Source organism: Tenrec ecaudatus, chromosome 1 (assembly GCF_050624435.1).
Source record: "Tenrec ecaudatus isolate mTenEca1 chromosome 1, mTenEca1.hap1, whole genome shotgun sequence".
Classification (NCBI taxonomy): domain Eukaryota; kingdom Metazoa; phylum Chordata; class Mammalia; order Afrosoricida; family Tenrecidae; genus Tenrec; species Tenrec ecaudatus.
The window spans coordinates 122,079,742-122,100,043 of NC_134530.1; the positions used below are offsets into that span (position 1 = coordinate 122,079,742).

At 44.5% G+C, this 20,302-nt stretch overlaps 1 protein-coding gene across 2 annotated transcripts in view; it reads left to right on the forward strand.

Annotated features, from left to right (window-relative positions):
- Positions 1-17,669, forward strand: part of LRRC8D (leucine rich repeat containing 8 VRAC subunit D) — a 204,244-nt gene extending 186,575 nt beyond the window's left edge. Inside the window, exon 5 of one of the 2 annotated variants that reach the window (XR_012786112.1) lies at positions 13,541-17,669. The gene's annotated coding sequence lies outside the window, so the exon portion shown is untranslated. The remainder of the gene's footprint in view (positions 1-13,540) is intronic. The other variant, XR_012786113.1, reaches the window with a different exon arrangement.
- Positions 17,670-20,302: the final 2,633 nt, after the last annotated feature.

Genomic DNA, 20,302 nt, shown 5'->3' on the forward strand with positions numbered 1-20,302 from the left:
GCAGATGGGTTTTGGGCTCCCACTGTCTTCCATGGCCTTCTACAAATGGGGTGTTCACAATTTAAGCTCTGATACCTTTACCTTCATCATGTTTGGATTTTGTTATTGTCGTCTGTGGATCACACAGCCGGTGTGCTTCTTCCATGTGGACTTAGTTGATGCCTCCCTTAGGTGGTTGCTTGTTTGAATACAGGCATTGAAGACCCCAGACACTACACCAATTGATAACCAGGCACCATCTGCTTTCTTCACCACACTTTGCTGTAGCAACCTTATCTTCAGTGATTTCTTCATGAAGCAGGGCCAAGTTACAAGAACTAGGCATTCTTGGATGAGAGCTAGAATTAAGTGGGAGCTCAGAATCCATCTGCTTGTCCAGAGGTTATGAACAACTCTGGTTTCCTTTGGTGGTCATATAGTAACAAAAACACAAACCAACAAGAACAACAACCCAACAAAAGCAAAATAACAAACAAAAGGCAGAAAAATAAAGACATTATTAGTCATCCCCTGGGATATAGGACGATTGCATTGCAAACATCAAGAATTTATCCAAGAAAGGGGGAATCCATCACAAGGTTGGATATATAGTACCCCCAAAAGGGGATGGATAACAGAAATGTGAAGGAAAAATAAGATATGAAATAATAATAACAGTATATAATTGATCAAGGATTCAAGAGGGTGGGAGGGTGGGAGGGTAGGAGAGGGAAGGGGAAAAAGAGGAGCTGATACCAAGGGCTCAAGTAGAAAATGTTTTGAAAATGATGATGGCAGCATACGTACAAATATGCTTGATACAATTAAATGTTATGTATGGAATGTTGTAAGAGCCCCCAATAAAATGATTAAAGAAATTATCCAAGGACATAAAATTTAAGATACTGTTGATATGAGGAGTTTATGTGAGTATAGTCCAACTGCGAGCTGCAATCTATGAATTGTTGCTTTGTACAGATTAATTTCTTAATTGATTGATCTCTGTTTACACTAACGTGGGGGTTGATGTGGGAAGCCGCAGCTCTCGCCGCCATTACAAGATGGCGCCGGGCAGTCAGGGCGGTGGCCCAGTTAAGTGGTAAACAACCACTTAGAGCATGCGCACTGCTTAGATGACGTAGTCATAACTCCACCCTGGAGTATGCTAATAAGGGTTCTGGCGAACGCACCAATCAATGCACAGCACGTCCCCATAGAGCGCATATAAGCAGCAGTAGTTTGGGGCTTCGGGGTCTTTTTCCGCCCGCATTAAACGCCTGTGGAAGAATCCTGTTGTGGCGCGTCCTTCTTGCTGGCGAGACTGAGCGCGCGACAGGTTGGTGCTAGGAGCAAATTTCCTGTATCATTTCTTACAAGTGCAGATCCTTGCCTATCAGGTTAAAACCTGCCATATTAATACACGGGGAGCATTGCAGGACTAAATATATGGTAGTTCTTGGTCCCCTTCTCGTTGGACACCCTCTAAGCCAGGGGTCTCATCCCAGGTTCAATGTGTGTTCACGCCTTTGCTTGTCTGTGTTCTGGTATTAGGAAGGCATCTTCTACTCTATTCTTATCTGCAACGAGAGGAAGTTTCTGGATTTGGACAGAGGCTAAGATCTTTTTAGCTAGATCAGTTTCGAGTTGAAGCCAGGCTTCTGATCGAGTGACAATAAACTGACCACATAAGCAATATTGATTGAGTGTCTGTTCCATGACTGACACGCTCAGAGATGCTGGTGACAGAGTGGTGAGCCAGGCAGACAAGGGCCCTGCTGTAACCAAATTTGTGTCCCATTGGGCAGAAAAAGACTTCAATAAACAAGTAAACAACTGCATGTGACCATTTCAGTCCATGCAAAATGCCGTGGGACAGGCCAGGGAAAGGGGGTGGGATTTAGGCATGTTAGATGGTTGCTTTAGGTGGGAGGTTCAGCCTAGGGAACGTGCATTTCAAGCAGAGGGAACAGAAACTTCTGGGACTCTCAGGCTGGAGTGTGAGGTGTTCAAGGGGTAGGGACAGTGGGGTAGAGTGCCACTCACAGAGTGGTGACTGGAAGTCAGGCATTGTTCCAGGTACAGGCATATTTATTTCTAGAGCTGGCTTTCTGAACTCAGACTTCCAGTCTCCTAAACTGTGAGAAAATAAATTTGTTTGCAAAAAGCACTCCCTTGTGATAAGTCTGTTGTATATCTTTTAAAAGTACAGAAACTCACTGCTATAGAACTAATTCTGGGTCATAGTGATCCTACAGAATTGCCTAGAACTTCTCCTGTGAGTTTCAGAGGCTGTAAGTCTCTACGGGGATAGTAAACTTCAACTTTCTTGTGAGGCGTGCCGGTGGTTTTGAACTGCTGACTTTGTAAAAGTGACCCATTACGCACCAGAGTTCCTCGGGTCTGTGTCAGCAGCATCAGAAAACTGACACATGCGTATTGTCCTCGTTTCTTAAATTTAGTCTCGTTTTACTTCTCTAAATGTTAGATTTTATTCAAGTGTATTCTACTGTAACCTATAATACTTACCTTCAAGGGAAATGATCTGATTATTCTTCTATTTCTTGTATAGATTGTTGTTTTAAAAAAAATAAAGTTTTATTCTGAACTAGATGAGGGATTTACACTTCAGACCATCAACATTGCATTCAACAGTTGAAAACACTCATCAATCCTTTCTACCCTTATTCTTCACACCCCCGCCCTCTAAGTTCCTTTCTCCTTCCTTTGGACCTCAGTCCTCCCTCTCGCCGAAGGCAAAACCTTCCAGTCTTCTGCTCTGTCGCTCATGCTCTCACTCCCTTGGAAACCTGCACAGTCGGTTCCTTCGGTCTGCAAGTCCTGATGCTGGCTTTTCTCCTGTGGCCGTGCTCTCGTGCAACACGTGTCTTTTCCGACCTTCCCGCAGCATAACGTTCCCCAGGTCCGTCCAGGTCCTGAGGTGCTTCCGGATTTCATCATTATTGCTTGGTGACGTCATGTTCTATTACGTGAATGTACCAAGGTTTCTTGATCCGTTTTTCTAGTGATGGGCATTTGGGCTGTTTCCACTGATGTCCTTGCTCTTGTGAACAGTGCGGCTATGAACGTGGGAGGGCATATGTCCGTTTGAGGTATGGATCTTATTCTCTGAGGAAATACTGAGCAGAGTGATTGCTGGCTAGTATGAAATTTTATCTCCAGTTGTTTAAGTTGACTTTTAATATTCCTGCTTATCTTTTATCCTAATTCATTTATTATCAGTATGTTTAAGCAACTGACTGCTGCCATGCGTCACCTAATGTAGCCACTCCCAAGCAAATGCTTCCAATACATATGAATTTATTTGACAACACGTTCCTTTCAGTTCTCCTTCATATTTTATTCGGGTGTAGCAGTACAATGCCAAGACCCTGGGACCCTTGGCCCCTCGTTGTCATTGACTTTATTCTGCCTCAGGGACACCTCAAAGGTGCAGAGTAGGGCTGTGCGCCATGGGGTTTCATTGGTTGATTTTTGAGTAGATCGCCTGGCCTTTCTTCTGAGGCACCTCTAGGTGGACTCAAGCCTGCAAAATTTGAGTTTGCCACTTAGCTCCTCAACCAGCACCCTAACCATTTGTACCACCCAGGAACTCTAGTGATCCCTCAGTCCCGGAGAATGAGGATGGTTAGTCACCCTGGACCCCTGCACCAGCCTTTGGAATCACGTGTGCTGTTGCTGTTAGGTGCCATTTGGGCTGTCCCAGACCCCAGTGACCTCGTGCACAGCAGAAGAGCACACTGCCCTGGCCCGCGCCATCCCCACAGTTGTTTATATGCCTGAGCCCGTTGTTGCAGCCACGGTGTCCGTCCATGTATTAAAGGGCCTTCCTCATCTTTGCTGTTCCTCTAGCCTAGCTAGAGTGATGCCCTTTGCCAGGCTCTGGTTTCTCCTGGTGAGGTAGGTAGTTTATTGTGCCAACCTGGCCGATAAACACATGTGGGGTTAATTGAAGGGCAGAGGGATAAATGGCTTGTTGAGCCTTGCCTTTCTAGTTCTCGGGTCTCTTGCTTGGTGATGGTTGGAACAGGGTGCAGCTGCCCTAGCCAGTTCCCTGCTTCAGCTGGCAAAGCTTCCTTCCTGCAAGACATCCCCAAGGAGAAGCTGCATGGACCTACCCTGATGCAGCCCTGGGAGCTGGAGCAGCAGTGCGGAGACCCCTGCCAGCGCTGAGATGCTTACATGTTCACTGATTCAGCTTTCCTACTTCAGGCAGGATCATTGTGTGTGTTTTGTGAGATGGAGGAGAACTTCGTGGATTGGTATCGGACGTATGGGTTAATGTTGGAATTGTGGGTTTGGGCAGCACTGGGTTGGGATGTTTTATTGATGTACACTTAACCTTTATATAAAACTCTCTCTTGTACATGAGTTTCTGTGGATTTGTTTCTTCAAAGTACTCAGACTATTACACCTGACGATGTGTCCAAAGTATAAAAGATGAAGATTCCCCATCCTTGCCTATAAGGAGCACTCTAGGCATATTTCTTCCAAGACAGATCAGTTTGTCCTTTTTCGCAGTCCCCGATACTATCAATACACTTCTCCAGCAGCACAATTCAAATGCATCCATTCTTCTTCAGCCTTCTTTGTTCAGTCCCAACTTTCCCATGCTTATGACGCAATTGAAAATAGGATGGCTTGAGTCAGGTACCCCTTAGTCCTCAAAGCAACAACCTTGCTTTTCAACACTCTAAAGAAGTCTTGCACATCAGATTGACCTAATGCAACACATCTTTTAATCTCTTGATTGCTTCCATGAACATAAATTATAGATCCAAGTAAGACAAAATCATTGTCAAGTTCAACTTTTTCTCCATTTATCATGATGTTGCCTATTGGTTCAACTGTGAAGATTTGGATTTTCTTTACATTAAATGGTAACATTTACTGAAGGTGAAATCCTTGGTCTTTGTCAGCAAGTGCTACATGTCCTCCTCACTTTCAACAAGCAAGTTTGTATCATCTGCTTATCACAGGTTGTTCATAAGCCTTCCTCCAATCCCAATGACACATTTTTCTTCAGATAATCCAGCTTCTCTGATGATTTGCTCAGCATATAGAGTGAACAAGTATGGTGAGAGGATAAAACTCTAATGCATACTTTTCCTGATTTTAAACCACGCAGTATTCCCTTGTTCCATTCCCACACTGCCTCTTGATTCATGTACACGTTGCACATGAGCACAAGGAAGCGTTCTGGAAATTCTATTCTTCTCGAGGTTATCCATAGTTTATGATCCACATAATCGAATGCCTTTGCATAGTCAATAAAACACAAGTAAACATATTTCTGGTATCCCCTGCTTTCAGTCAAGATCCATCTGAAATCGGTGTGTTAGGCCAGGTTGACTAGAGAAACAAATACAGAGACACTCATATGGGTATAAGAGAGCTTTATATAAAGAGTCATTGTATATTGAGAAAACATCCCGGCCCAGTCCAGATCAAGCCCATAAGTCCAATATTGGCCCATATGTCCAATGTCCAATGTTCATAAGTTCCTCTTTACACTCACGCAACACATACAATGATGCTGAATAGAGGAAGATCACTTGTCAGTGGGTGGAAAGTCTTATGGATCCAGTGGCAATGGAAGCATCTCAGCACTGGCGTGGGTCTCCACATGGCTCCTCTAGTTCCAGGGCTCTGGTTCCATCAGCGCAGCTCCATGTGGCTTGTTAACAGGAATGTCTCACAGCAAGTGTGTGTCCCACCTCCAGGGAGGAAGACAGGAGTTCCCAGAATCCTCAAGAGACGGCCAGGTCCACACAGAGGCCTCATTGGCTATGGCCTGATTGACAGGCTAGACCCCACCCCTTTGCAAGTTGACAGGAGATTATGTAATTGCCACAATCAGCAATAATATCCCTTGTTCCATGACCTCATCTAAATCTGGCCTGGACCTCTGGCAGCTCCCTGTCAATGCATTGCTACAACCATTGTCGATGACCTTAAGCAAAATGTTCCTAGCGTGCAATATTATTCTGTAGGTTGAGCACTCTGTTGGGTCACCTTTCTTTGGAATGGGTACAAATATAGAGTTCTTCCAGGCAGTTCACCAAGTAGCTGTGTTCCTAATTTGCTGACATTGATGCTAGTGCTTCCTGGGTTTCATCAGCTTACTGAAACATTTTGATTGGCATTCCATCAATTCCTGGACCCTTTTTCCTGGCCAATGCATCCAATGCAGCTCAAACTTCTTCCTTCAGCACCATTGGTTATTGTTCATATGCCACCTCCTGAAATGGCAGACTGTTGACCAGTTCTTTTTGCTGCAGTGACTGTGTGTTCTTTCTATCTCTTGATAATTTCTCCATCATGCAAGATTTTACCCATGGGATCTTTCAAGAGTGCACCTTGGGAGTTTTTCTGAAAGTTAATGATGGTGTGCTAGTTACATAATCAGTGGTCATTTTGAGGATTAAGAGTGAAAGGGTGGAGTCTAGTCTGTCTATTATATAAAACACATGTGAGTTTCTATGGATTTGTTTCTCTAGTCTACCCGGACAAACACAGAAGGCACATGGGGGAGGCGGGCAGTGTTACAAAGTAAGTGATGTAAGATAGAGACACTGGGCCTGGTAGGGTTGAGAACTGCATGGTCCTAAAGAAAGCCTAGCAGCAATTGAAGAATAAGATCCGTTTCCGCAGACTTCCCAAAGTGGCCAGGCCCCGAGCTGAGCTCTTCCTACATACATGATGATTTGGACTTGTGAAACTGCTCGTGAGGTCAGTAGGGCGTGGTCATCCAGGGCATATGGCATCTATATTACTAGCACTGCCAGCTGTGGGTGCACGTGTCCAAACTGATGTATAAGATTTTCTGGCAAAATTGGTTCTGATGCCCTTTCACTTCCGTGTTGCTGGTGATAGGTGCTGTCAGGTAGGTTCTGACTCATAACGACCCAATGTGTAATAGAACAGAACACCCTCCCCCCACAGGCGGTGGCCACTGTGCCACTCCCTTGGACATAGCTACTCTCACGTGCCCCACGACCTCCTAATGAAACGTCCCCACAGGGTTTCCCAAGCTGTAGCTTTCACCAAAGCAAATCGCAAGACCCTTTCTCTTACGGAGCCACTGGTGGGCTTCAACCACCAACCTTTCAGGCAGAAACCAAGCACTTAACCATTGTGGCCTCAGGAATCCTTCAGCCCTTAATAGATGGCCAATAATTGCTGGTTATCGTGACCCTACACTGACGTACCTCTGCCTTTTCCTGGAACAACTTTTGAATCAAAATGGCTTATTTATCATTTCTTGTGCCTCCTCTTTGGATACTTCAATGTTTTTATTTTGTTTGTTTGTTCTTCAGCCAAACACATCCTTAACTGTGCCAAACACATCCCTAACTGGTCCTCCATTGCCCTACCACCCTGCTAGCAGAATGATCAGATTACCAGGATAATCTAACAGGGGCCTGAATGATTATATCTTCCTTTTGAGAGATGGCAAGTGCTTCCCATAGTCTGTTTGATGCCCCGATCCTGGCAAGCTCCAGGCATTCCCCCCATTCAAGATGAATCCTATTTGTTTGGGCTAGGATATCCGGGGTGCAGAGGCAGCTACCTCTTGATTGTCTTGATTTAAACACCTGGGGTTCTTGTATTTCTCTCTTCTTGTGAAGACAAGTAAAACGTGTTCAGGGAAGTGACTCCTCCCCGAAGGCTGAACATAGGAAAATGATGCAGATTAAATCTATACCTATAGATGTTTCATTTATGCACATAATTTAGTACAGAAGCAAAACACAAAAGGAGTTTCAGGTGATCTGCCAGATGACTCTTCTTGCTGGAAGATCTAAGAAGCAGGAAAAGATATTGTTCCTGACAGAAAAATAATGCTTCCAACTGCCTCCCTGACCCAGCTGTTGCGTCCTTAGCCACAGGGAACACGCCGCTCTTCCAAAGTAGTTTCACTCGTGTTTCGAGGGTCGTCGTGATTTGGAATTGACTCCATGACAGTGTTTTGTTTTGCTTTCCCTTACTGAAAAAAAGATCTGCCCTTTCATTTGTAAGAAATTTTCCACTTGGCACACTATCTCAGTGTTTAAAAATCAAAACATCAAGTTTATATTATTGTAGCTTGCTTTCTCTTGTTCACCAATTGTAACCTCTTGAGAGCTGATCTTCAAAGAGCCAGACCAGCCACCTGTACTCAGCCAGTGTGTTCTATGAGTGGCGTGCTCACCTGGCGACCTGGGAGAGTCAAACATGTTGGCTTGGCCGAGTGCTCTGGGCGCTCTCTTTGTGGACAGTGGGGACAACAGATGAGCAGAAAATCTGGGAATGGCACCAACCATCTTCCATGAAGACCTCTTGTTCCATAGGTCTTTTTTCCGGGTACCTGACAGGGGCCACTGCTTCGGGATCAGTCAAAGAAGCCATGTCAAATGTTGTTGTAAGGTGCTGTAAAAATCATAGTTTAAAAATCTCACAGTGACCCTGTGCACAACAGAACGAAACACAGCCTGGTCCTGGCCAGCCCCACCACTGTGCTGATGTTCCAGCGCACGGCTGCAGCCACGGGGTCAGCCCATGTCGTCGAGGGCCTTCCTCTTATTTGCTGGCCCTCGCCTTTACCAAGCAGGGTGCCCTTTCCAGGCACTGCTCTCCAGTGGTAGCATGTCCAAAGAAAAGCCACACTCTGCCAAATAGGAGGTGGAAAGAACAGCTCTCTTGGTTTTTTGGTTTGGTTTTGGTTTTGCTGTCGTGGTTTTAAGGAGCAGGACCACACTGATGCCATCTAGAAAAGGGGGGACTTAGTGCAGATGCACACATTGCAGCCAGGAAGCTGTTGGGGATGACACAGCTCTCCGGGTGGCCATCAACTTGACGCAGCTCTCCCGGTGGCCATCAACTTGATGGTGACTCATGGTGGCTCTGTGTGCGTCAGAACGGAGCTGTGCTGGACGGAGCTGATGGTTTTCAAGGAGATTGTCTGGTCTTTCTTCTGAGGTCCCTTTGGGCAGACTCCAATTTCCAAAATTGTGATTAGCAGCTGTGCACATAGACAGTATCACCCCGGTCTCCACAGAGACTTGGCTCTTCACTCTCTCCTGACCAGCCCCTCTCCCTTGTGTGATCTCTCTCTCCCTCTCTTACTTATGCATCGGTTGTTTTCCTCTCTTTGCCAACGGGCCAAATCTGTAATCCAAATGGCAAGAACAGCTAGTCTCAAAGTCTTTGGTCATCAGCATCACCTCTTTGTGTTGAAGCCTTGGTCCAAGGCACCTTCATGAGGAAGAAGTTGCCCACTGTGATTCACTCAGCGGTTACTAATGCCCAGATACCTAATGAGACTTCCCTGGTCCAAGGGGTTATGGGTAAGGCAGTTTGTTCTAGAAGCAACTTTTGGGTTACACAGTTCCTGGGGCTGGGATCTAGGTTGAGTCCTAATGACATGAAGACCCAGGCAGCACTCAGACGTCTTTGTCTATAAACAGGAGGTAATAATAAAACCTATCTCACCGGGTTGCGTGAAGTTTAAACAGAAAAGCTTATAGTGAGACAACTGTGTAAACGTAAATATTATACAATGATGTTATCAGAAAGAGATAACCTTGTGAGGCATTCAAATTTTTATTTTACTGGGTTATCAGTGATAGTTTACAGCGTACATTTGCCATTTGATCGCCTCTACTAAAATCGCTGAATTTTCACAAAATATCACCATGTCCTGTCCTGAGGCGCTAGCCTTGGTGATAAAGTGGGTCACAAGCTGGGCTGCTAACCACAGGGTTAGCAGTTCAAATTCACCAGCCATTCTGAAGGAGGAAGATGGGGTTGCCACCTCCTGGAAAGATTTATAGCCTCGGAGACACCAGGGAGCAATTTCACCCTGTCCTATAGGGCAGACCTATCGGGTCTGCTGCTCATCGTTGTTATCATTGGGTGCCATTGAGGTGGCCCTGACCCCTAGTCACCCTAAGAACAACAGAAGGAGACACGGCACGGTCCTGTGCCATGCTCACAAGTGTTCCTATGCCCAAGCTCAGTGGTGCAGCCACTGTGTCCGTCCATCTCCTTGAGGCTCCTTTTTGCTGCCCTTCCACTTCACCAAACACGATGTCCCTCTCCAGGGACTGGTCTCCTCTGACAATATGTGCAAACTATGTAAGATGAAGTCTTGCCATTCTTGCCTCTAAGGCATTCTCTGGGTTTACTTCTTCCAACCCAGATTGGTTTGTCCTCTTAGCAGTTCATGAGACTTTCAACAGTCTTCTCTAGCACCACAATTCAAATGCATCCGTTCTTCTACAGCCGTCTTTATTTAATGTCCAGCTTCCACATGCATATGAGGCAATTGAAAATACCATGTCTTCAATCAGGTGTACATTAGTCCTCAAAGTAATCTTTTTGTTTTCAAACACTCTAAAGAGGTTTTGTGTAGCAGATTTATGTAATGCAACTCGTCTTTTGATCTCTTGACTGCTTCTGTGAGCATTGATTGTAGATCCAAGCAAGACAAAATCCTTGACAACTTCAACCTCTTCTCCATCATGATGTTACCTATTGGACCAGTTGTGAGGGTCTCATTTATATTGTATTATAAACTATGCCGAAGGCTACAATCCTTGATCTTCATCAACAAGTGTTTCAATTTCTCCTCACTCTCAGCAAGCAAGGTTGTGTCATCTGCATATTGCAGGTTATTAATAAGCTGCCTCCAATCCTGATGGCAATTTTTAATTCTTCATGGAATCTAGCTTCTCTGGTGATTTGCTCGGTGTGCAGATTGAATAAGTATGCTCAGAGCACACAACTCTGTCGTACAAATTTCCTGATTTCAATCATGCTGTAGAGCCTTGTTCCATTTTCTCAACTGCCTCTCGATCTACGTATAAGTTCATATGATCATAATGAAGTGCTCTGGAATTCCCATTGTTGTCAAGGTTACCCACAGTTTACTGTGGTGCACAGAGTCAAATGAATGCCTTTGCATAGTCAATGCAACACAAACAGACATCGTCCTGGTACTCTCTGTTCTGAACAAAGATCAATCTGGCATCAGCAATTATACCACTTGTTCCATGCCCTCTTCTAAACCTGGCCTGAACCTCTAGCAGTTCCCTGTCAATGTACTGCTGCAACCATTGTTGGATAATATTAAACAAAATATTGTTCATGTGCAATATCCATGATATTGTTTGAGGATTCTGTTGGATGGAATTTATTTGGAATGGGCCCAGATATGAATCTCTTCCAGTTAGTTAGCCAGGTAGCTGTCTTCCAAATTTCCTGGCATAGATGAGTGAGAGCTTCCAGCGCTTCATCAGCTTGCTGAACCATTTCAATTGGTATTTCATCATTCCTGGAGCCTAGTTTTTAGCTAATGCATTCAGTACCATATCAACTTCTTCCTTCAGCACCACGGACTCTTGCTCATCTGTTAGCTCCTGAGCTGGTGGAATGCCAATGTTCTTTTGGGTCCAGTGACTCTGTGTTCTTTCCATCTTCTCTTGATGCTTCCTGCATCAGTCAACATTCTGTCTGTAGAATCTTTCAAGAATTTAACTCAAGGCTTGCATATTTTCTTGAGTGTTTTCAACCTCAGATATATTGAGCATGTTCTCGTTTGGTTTTCTAATTCTGTGTTTGTATATTTCATTATAATATCCTAATACTTGACTTTGTCTTCTCAAGGTGCCTTTTGAAAATTTCTATTGAACTCATTGACTCCATCCTTTCTTCCATTTTCTGTAGCGACTCTACAATTGTGAGCAAGTTTCAGAGCATCTAATATCCATTTTGATCTTTCCTTTCTTGTCTTTTTAATGACGCTTTACTTTCTTCGTGAATGATGGCCTTGATATCCTCCCACAGTTCATCAAGTCTTCTGTCATTAGTGTTTGATGTGTCAAATTTGTTCTAGAGATGTTCTTGAAATTCAGATGGGCTAGATTCAAGGTCACATTTTGGCTCTTCTAGGCCTGTTTTAATTTTGGTCAGCTTTATCCTGAACATGCATATGAGCAACTGATGGTCTGTTCCATACTCGGCCCCTGGTCTAGTTTTAGCTGCTGATATCAAACTTCTCCATTGTGTCTTCCCACAGGTGTCATCGATGTGATTTCTCTGCACTTCATCTGGGGAAGTTCATGTGTATAATCGCCTTTTGTGTATTTGTTATGAACAAGACTCTGTGGCACTTGGTTGATTGTTGTAGTTTCCCTGCCCCCTCCCTTCTTCACCCCTGCTTTCAGGAAACAGCCTTTTGATCGCAGATAGATTTTTTAAAATGTGTTTTAAAGGAACACAGTGCTTATTTTGTGTGCCAATCTGTTACTTTGTTAAAACGTAGCCTCTGGGGTAATTCCTGGTCAAGGTTTCAAAGCTATTTCAAGTGATAATCTCAGGAGGGCCCCTGCCTTAAGCACCTCAGTCAATCTGGCTGTGTGACGGAGAATGTGAACTGTCCCCGGTGTGTCTCCCATTCTGTTGGGGTCCGTCTACTGTTCCCCCATGAGAGCAGACGGCAATGACAGTCAAGCCCCCCTAGTGGTTCCAGATCTCTTAAGGTGTTTCAACTCATTTTGAAAGGCTGGCCATTCATCAAGAAAGGAAACATGTACAAGGAATGACTAAGGGCTAAGGAGTGCAACGGGAGCAGGCGGCTCTTGCTAGCCTGAGTTAGGTGCCCAGGATATGTAGCCTGGATCCTTGGCTCCCAAGGTATCAGAAGGCACCAGGTGCAGACCCCCTTCCTCTCATTGTTTCGAGGCTCCCTTCTCTACTGATGCCCCCTCTCTCTTTTTTCCCCCACTCACTACTCCAAATTTCTTATAAAGCAAAGAGAAAAGACTACAGAAAGTCAGAACACGCGAGTAGGAGAGGGAGTGAGAGCGAGGGAAGACAGTGAAACCTTAGACGCAATAAGATGCTGGGTGTGAGTTCCCCAGAAGGGCTGGACAGGTTAGCCCACATAACTGAACTGCTGGGGAATTTCAGCTTACTAACCATCCTGCAGTTGCCGGTAAATATCAAGCCCTTTTCATGAAAGTTGTCCTAGACCTTGGGACGACTGTATCTGGGTGCCCTTGGAAGGCCATGACTCACTGCTGAGGTAGTTAACCGGGGTGGGGTGCTCAACTGAAAGTGGTGACTTCGCTCACCAGGTTCCCTTTGTACAAAATGAATGCAGGCCGGAGGGTAGCTGCATTCATAACTTCTTTAATAGACCTCTTGTCCTAAATCTGAGACCCTCTTTTGAGACAATGCTCACACTTAGGGTGCCTGTCAAATTACATTGAAGGATCCTACAGAAATTCATAACTCACTGTTCAAACTAAGGGGCAGGGGGGAGCTTTTAGAGCACACTGCGAATGGCAATGTCTTCATCCAACACCAAGGAGACCTGGTTCGGTGTTCACATGCTAACTAAAAGGTTAGTGGTTCAAACCCACCACTCCTCCAAGAGGCAGTCTGCTTCTGGAAAGATTTACAACCTTGGAAATGCTATGGGACCATTCTACTCTGTTCTATAGGGTTCCTGTGAGTCACAGCAATTGCTAACAGTAATGCTTTGTGTTTTTTACAGCCAAATGCTGAATTCTGCTCAGCCTCTGCTGCAGCCTGGTGACTGAGCTGGGCCTCGGCAGAGCCATGTGGGGTAGGAAGATTAAGGAGAGAAGCCGGAAAAGAAGAAGTAAATTTTTGATACGTTCCTTTGAGAAGCACACAGGAAAGGCAAGTGAGGGGAGATACGGAAGTGCAGAAGTAGATGAATCATTCTCTGCTATATTTGGCGAATTTCCTCCTTGGTATTGCCAGATATGGGGGGGGGGAGGCTAAATCCTGGGCCCTGTTTCCAGGGCTTTTCTCTCTCTGCTAATGAGGACACTGGGGGGCTTGCCATGATAATTACTGTGTGCAGAAGAAGAGCGAGCAGGCCTGGGGCTCAGTGAACAAGGGCTGGGCTGCTCCCCGAAAGGAGGGCCTGGAAAGCCCCGCTCCCTGCAGTAGAGATGTGGCAGCCTGCTTCTCTCAGCAGCACAGCCTCGGAGACCCCATGGGGCGGCTCTACTCTGTCCTCCAAGGTTACCGTGACTTGGAATTGACTCAATGGCGCAATGAATTTTGCTTTATTTTTTGTTTGATTTTTCAAACGTGGGAAACTACAGGAGTCGAGGAGAATGTTGGGATCTGCGGAGGGAGCTATGCTGAAATGCTCTGACCTTGATCCTTTTTTGCCCACAGACTGTGCCATTGTATGGGCAGGCAGGGCGGATGCTCGTGGAGTTGCCTGCCGCGAGAGCTTCTGGAGGAAAAGGGGAATTCCGGGGAGGAGGAGCATATCACCTAATTTTCCCCTCCCCATTGGAATGACATGCTCCCCCCAATTTGTTAGTGGAAGGACCAACCAACATGCTTTCCTTTCTGACATACAGTAAATCCCTGCTGATAAATAGCCAATAACTACAAAGCCACGGGAACCGGCATCCTCCCCCTTGAAGTAGGTGCATTCACACTTCCCTGAAGGGAGCTACCGCCGTCGAGTCTGCGGATTGCCTCTCTAAAGCCAGCTCGTTGGAGTAAATGTCAAGAGTGGAAAGTGGAATGTTTCTTTGTAAGTGCCTCACGCCAGGCCCCCTGTCCCTGCCCAACTACTCAGTAGACTCGGATAAACCGTGGAAATATACATATCTAAGAAGTACAGTCAGATTTTGTCTTCAAGGCAAGGATGGCGAGACTTGGTCTCACGTGCTTTGGACCTGTCGGAAGACAGCCGTCCCTGGAGAAGGACATCATGCTTTGCCAAGTCGTGGGGCAGTGCAAAGGAGGAAGCGTTCCACACGGTGGATGGACACAGCGGCTGCAGGAATGGGCTCCACATGACAGCATTTGTGAGGATGGCCCAGGATGTGTCCCTCCGCTGTGCAGTGTTGCTCTCCCTCAGAACGCACTGGACGGCCCCTCACACCAGCAACAATAGACAATATGTCCATGCAAATGAGATCCAATGAGGACATGCCTTTTCACTCCACACAGCCTAAACACCCATATCAAACATACGTGGTGGTTCACGGTTGCCATTGAGTTGATTGTGAAGCATGGGGACCCCGGGTGTGGCAGGACAGCAATGTGCTTCCTCGGGGTTTCAAGACCATGACCTTTCAGATGCAGGACACAAGATCTGTCTTCTGTCTCTCCTTGGGTTCAAACCACCCACCTTTCTGCCAATATTCAAGTGTTTACCTGGACCACCCAGGCACTCAGCAAAATGCAGAGCCATCCTAACCTTTCAAACGGTGTCCTGGTTTGCTATAGTGTAGCTTCATCCTGACTAATTCGTCTAACCATTGGCTGATGAATACTTAGGTTGTTTCCGATTCTTGCTACTAAGATCAGCTCTGCAATATCTTAGTAGTTCTCTCTCTCTTTTAAAGAAAGCCTTCTTTTAAAATTAGCTTGATTCCCATCTAGCCCAGAATCAACAAAGCCCACATGGAAGCAGCACACCAACATGTGTGATCATGAAGGGCCGAGGGGACCAGATTTCAAGCAACAAAGGCAGAGGGGAAAAAAATCATATCCTCGTGAATGAGGGGAGTGCGTGATGGGAATCCAATGTCCATCTGTAGACAGCGGGACATCCCTTGCAAAGAGGTAGTGGGGAGGAGATGAGTCACTCAGGGTTCAGTGTAGCAATAATGAAACTCACAACCTTCTTCTAGTTCTTGAACACTCCCCCCACCCCAATTATCATGATCCCAATTCTACCTTGCAAACCTGGTTAGACCAGAGGATGCACAGTGGTACAGATGGTATCTGGGAACACAGGGAATCTAGGACAGATGAACCCCCTCAGGACCAACAGTGAGAATGGTGATACTGGGAGGGAAGGGGGCATAGAAAGTGGGAACCGATCTCGGGGATCTACATATAACCTCCTCTCTGGAGGATAGACAACAGGAAAGTGGGTGAAGGGAGATGCTGGGCAGTGTAAGATAAGATAAAATAATAATTTATAAATTATTAAGGGTTCGTGAGGGAGGGAGAGGGAAAAAAGGAAAATGAGCTGATTCCAGGAACCCAAGCGGAAGGCGAATTTTCAGAATGATGAGGGAACGAATGTATAAGCGTGCTTTACTCAATTGATGTATGTATGGATTGTGGTAAGAGTTGTATGAGCCCCAATAAAATCCATTTTTAAAATTAACTTTATTGAAATGGAGTTTATATGCAATAAACTCACCATCAAATGGGTAGATTTTGATGAATTTTGACAAATGTATTCACCCATGTAAACAAAGCCAGTCCCACAGCCTTCAAGTCTACTCCAACTCACTGCGACCTAAAGGACAGAAGAGAGTGCCACTTCGGGTTTCCACCATGGGTTCAAACCACTGACCTTGCATCTAGTAGTCAAATGTTTAACCCCTATCCTGTCCTAACTCCTGTATTAGGTGCCACAAATGCAGTCAACTTCCACAGCCACTCTGGCCCCAGGCAGCTCTCACTGTTTTCTTCTGTAAGTAAGTGTAAATGTTCTAGAATTTCATATAGATGGGCCCGTCTGCTGCGTGTGTTTTGATCTGTGTTCTTTCATGTCTTATCATGATGCGCTTGAACTTTGCCCGTGTACTTGCCTGTGGTGCATTTCTTCTTATTCCTAAGTGGTACAGTTTGTTTCTCCATTGACATGTTGATGGATATGTGAGATATTTCCAACGTTTTTGCCTTTTTGACTGATGTTGCTATAAAATTTCATGCTGAATTCCTTGGTGGACATACCTTTTCATTTTCTTGGGGTTTGAAATTGCTAAACTGCTTTCCATTTGACATTTGTACCAGTGAAAACGAGGAAGGCCTCAGACAAGATGGATCGACACAGTGGCTGCCACAATGGACTCAAGCATGGGAATGAGGATCAGGAAGGACCAAGCAGTGTTTGGTTCTGTTGTGCACAGGGTACTGTGAGTCCAAACTTGCTAGATGGCACCTACAACAACAGCAGCAGCAACTAGCAGGGGGTATTAGACTTCCTATTATTCTATATTCTTGTTGGTACTTGACATGGTTTGTCAAGTACTTGACATTGTATTTTCCCTGATGATTAGTGATGATGAACATGTTTTCATAGCTTTTGGCCATTTGTAAATCTTACTTTATGATGCTCTGTACAAATCTTATGCCCATTTAAAATTTGGTTGTTGTGTTAGTCTGGGTACTTTTAGAGAAGCAAATCCATAGAAACTCATATGTCTAAGAGAGAGTTTTATATAAAGGTTAAGTGCACATCAAGAAAACATCCAAACTCAGTACTGCCCAAGAACATAAGTTCAACATTAACCCATATGTCTGACACCAATCCACAAAGTCCTCCTCTATCTCACAAAACACACACTATGATGCTGACTGCAGGAGGAAAGCTGAATCAGTGTACATGTAAGCATCTCAGCGCTGGCAGGGGTCTCCACACGACTGCTTCAGCACCCAGGGCTGCATCCTCGTAGGTCCAGTGGCTTCTCCTTGGGGATGTCTTTCAGGAAGTGAGCCTTGCCAGCTGAAGCAGGGAACCAGCTAAGGCAGCGGCACACTGGTCCCACCATCACAAAGCAAGAGACCCGAGAACTCAAAATGCGAAGCTCACTGAGCCATGTATCTCTCTGCCCTTCAATTAACCCCACATGTGTTTATCGGCCAGGTTGGCACAATAAATTAACTACCTCAGTTGTTGTTTTCTTATTACTGTGTTGTAATATACAAGTCCTTTGTGAAATATGCATATTTGAAAATGTTTTCTCTCAATCTGCGACTTGGCTTTTTATTTTCTTAATGATACTTTTCAAAAGAGCAAATGCTTTTCATTTTAATGAAGTACATTTTTTAATATTAAAATTTTAAAATCGTACTCAGACTGACTATCCAACATTGATGCAATGATGAATGTGCATAACATTTCAATCCTTCAATTGTCAACCGTGTATACATTAGAGTGCAGGATTAATCAATACACCTTTTTATTGCCTTACTTAATAGAATTTAGTGTATTTATGTGTCCTTGTGCAGCGACTCTTAAATTTAAGTGACATCTTAAAATAAAGTGGCTTGATTGGAGAATTATAGGGGAAAAAGAATACATTCAAAATCTTCTAACTGTTTATATCAGAAATGAATAATTTACAAAAGGCTTCCAAAATAGTTCTTTTTAGAAAGAACGTACCCATGTGTCCATATCTGTGCATGCACATGCATGTTTTTACACCCTACACCCCAAAACTCCCAAACCTCTGACTGTGGAGATAATCATGACGTGCAGTAATGCTGTCCAGGCTTTCCAAAGCTGCCAGTCTCCACCGGAGCAGATGCCTCATCTTTCTGGCAAGGGGAGATTGGTGGGTTTGAACCACCTCTTCGGTGGTTAACAGTTGAATACTTAACCAAGAGCACTACCAGGTTTTTTCCCCCAAAGCTTTGTATTTAATTCTTTTTTACAAAGAAACCTTATCACCTTCACAATACTCTCCATTACACTTAATACATTTGTCAAATCTGCGATCCCATTCTTGAAATCACTTTTCAAACTGATCTGTTTGGATGACTGACAGCATCTCCGTCATTTTTTTCTTCACCTCTTCTACATTGTCAAATGGCTGGCCTTTCATTGCCCTCAGAGCAAGGTCAGGTGAGTGAAGTGTGTGGGCAAGAGAGACATGCAGCTTTTTGCCCAAAACTGGCACACCGAGATGACTGCGTGAGCAAGTGAATTGTCATGGTGGCAAACCAGTCCCCTGTCTGCCACAAATCAGGCTTTTTTTGGTCACACACTGTTATGCAATCGTTTCAGAACCTCCCAATTGAAAGCTTGATTAACAGTCTGACCTGGTGGAACAAACTCCAAATGAATTATGAGTAAACATTTTTGTCCATTCAGAATGGACATCCAGAACAAGGTTTGTCACCAATCGACATTTCACCTTTTTTGAAACTAAAAAACCACTTGTACACTTGAGTTTTCTCATAATCCTGTCCTTGTAGGCCGTGTTCAGCATCACAACAGTTTCTGTGGGATTATTCTTGAGCAGGAAACAAAATTTCACATACGCACACTGTTCTCTTAAATCAGCCATCACACACACACACATACACACACACAACACAAACAAAACCCAAAGTTCAAGTGAAATTCTTTGATGAAAAAATTCACTGTGTCCAGAGAGAACCTTCCTAGGCAACACCACTGGGTGCACTGACTCAAGGGGAATTGCTGATGCTTGCCTAACAGGAAAAAGTCATACAATGAAGCTCCCCTCGGTGGAACTTTTTCATGTGTTTTGGGGGTACTCCCTCGTATATGCACACATGCACACACATGGACAATACTGTAACATTGTAATATTGTAAAATTGTAATATTATCCATTGTAACATACGGTTGAGACTCTTGGGGAAAGAAGTGAGAACTTTGTCAAAGATTATAATTATGATAATGAAAACAGCCATTGAGTGCTTGCTATGGTTGGATACTGTGCTGAATGGATGATGTCACATATTCTCACACTAACGACCATAAGGAGGCACACCATTGCTGTCCCCACTTTACAGAAAAAGAAACCAGCTTAGAGGGAAACTGGACCAAGTTTGTGCAACTTGTGGCAGAGCTAGGACCAAACTCCAGCTGTCGATGTACCTATGTCCCTAACCACCGTGCACGTGGTGAGTTTCCTGCAATATGTTACACCAGTCTCTGAGTCAGGGCAACCCCATGGGTGTCAGAATAGAATTGAACTTCATTGGGGTTTCAGTTGCTCATTGTTCAGAAGTAGATTTCTATTCCACTTCTGGTGGATTTAAACCATTTCAGTTACCAGCCAGAAGCATTAACTGTTGGGACCCCCCAGGGGCGCCTTTATTTCATTAAAATAGATTATTATATGTCAATGATGTACCTCAAATAGCTACCCAGATAAATTTTTGCTCACTAAAATCACCTAGTACTCGATCCATATTCAGATTTCCCAAGTTGTCTCCAACTACCAAATATCATTTCAGTACCAGCATGTCAAGTTATTAATAGCTCGATAAAAGCAGCAATTACATCTCAGCCCTGGATTTCTTTCTTTTTAAGGAGCTTTTGATGTGACTGCCTTTTCATCCTTATCTAAGTCTTCATTGGTTTAGAAGAAAAGACATTTTGAGATTTTTAAACATTTCACTTCAGACACAACAATTTTCTCATTATGAAGATTCTATTTGTAAGCTCATGCTTACCAATGTTTTACATTTTAAGATTCTATTATTTAACTTTCTAACTGCCTGGTAAGACCCAGCTCCAGAGACAAGCATCTCAGAGGATG